The sequence below is a fragment of the Brassica rapa genome, unplaced genomic scaffold, assembly GCF_000309985.2.
Source record: "Brassica rapa cultivar Chiifu-401-42 unplaced genomic scaffold, CAAS_Brap_v3.01 Scaffold0546, whole genome shotgun sequence".
Taxonomy (NCBI): Eukaryota; Viridiplantae; Streptophyta; class Magnoliopsida; order Brassicales; family Brassicaceae; genus Brassica; species Brassica rapa.
Window position 1 is genome coordinate 66,017 of NW_022610487.1, and position 1,551 is coordinate 67,567.

Here is a 1,551-nt window from a genome sequence, read left to right on the forward strand (position 1 = left end):
ACCTCCGATGTAGTTCACATTTTCTTCTCCTTCTCGTGCACCACATCTAACTTAGCTCTTACTTCATCCATCTGTTCCTTCCCGATAGAGGCTACAGACTTCTTCCGTTTAGAGTCAGTGTTTTTGGTGCTGCTGCTGTTAGCAAGGTTTTCGATAAGTCTCACAGCTTCTAACGGATGAGCTCTAATATCAAGGGCCATTTGATACTGTAAGGTGAGACCTCGGAAGAAAGTGCTTAGCAGCTGCACTTCGTTAAATCCGTGGTGTGGACAGTCTCGCTGGAAGAACCTAAATCTAATCCACGCATCTTTGAAGGACTCTCCAGCCTTCTGCGAGAATGTGAAAATTTTGTTCCGAAGTTCTTCAGCGCGCGCCTCATCGAAGAAGTTTCGTAATAAACCATTCTTGATGTCGCTCCAGGATGTTAAAGATCCCATGGGTTACTGCCTAAGCCAGTGCATCGCTTCTCCATTCAGCGTGTATCTGAAGAGCTTGCACAGCAGGTAATCTTCGGGGACTCCTTCCATCCGAATAGCAGCGATTAGATTCTCGAACCATTCCAAATGGTCCATAGGATGCTCGTGCGGTAACCCAGAGTAGGGTATCTGCTGGGCATACACCTGAAAAGACAAGAAAAAGATATTAGAAAGGGGGCAGAGAAAAGAATAAGAATCAATAAAACTAAATCTAATGGCGATCAAAGCTCCCCGACAACGGTGCCAAATTTGATACCACTCAAATTACCCTAAGGAGTGTTACTCTCATCAAAAGAGGTTCAGATGTAGTACTTAGGGATGGAATCCACAAGGAGCTAAGGAACAATTAAATCTAGTGTTTATTAATTCTAAAGGTTGTAAATGTTTAGATGAAATAGCAATAGTAACAAGCGAGTAAATAATAAATGTAACTTGGTTGGAAATGATATTAGATACAGGGCCACTATTCAGGTGCTGGAGATTATAATACCTATAGATGCCTAACTGTTGCATGCATGATATATTAGAGCTCATTCGCTTAACTCAGTGATCAGCTGTCGCATGTACCACTGGTTAACAGACTAGATCTCGTATCTCAACGGTTAGTATGCAGACAACGAGAGAGTGTCGATCGATGGTCTATTAAGACATCGACCGATACACCTTTGCCAACGTCGATCGATAGTCAGTTGAGGACATCGATCGACGGGTTCTAGCCAGGCCTATGCGCGAGTATGAAATGCCCTACTAAGATGCTAAATTGGCGGTTAGCCCTCTCTAGCAGTCCTAATATGATAGATAGATGTCAGGATGGGATAACAAGGGTGCTTGAGTATGCAATCCTATGATCAAGTTATAGTTAGCAAGGCTAAAACAAGCAATGAATACAAAGCTATCATGAATATCACAACAAGGCAGATCTATAGTTTGGGGCTAATCCCACAAACCTATCTAAACCCTGATCTAACAGTTGAACTACTCAGACATAGCAAAGCAATTCATAACAATAAAGGAATAGAAACTCATAGTATAGATGAAAAGAAATGGAAACAAGGAGTTCCAATCACAAGTGATC

At 42.0% G+C, this 1,551-nt stretch overlaps 1 non-coding gene across 1 annotated transcript; it reads left to right on the top strand.

The window, feature by feature from the left end:
• Positions 1-255: 255 nt before the first annotated feature.
• On the top strand, positions 256-361 carry LOC117130553. Its single transcript, XR_004453907.1, has one exon. It is a non-coding gene; the product is annotated as a small nucleolar RNA R71 (small nucleolar RNA).
• The last annotated feature ends 1,190 nt before the right edge of the window (positions 362-1,551 follow it).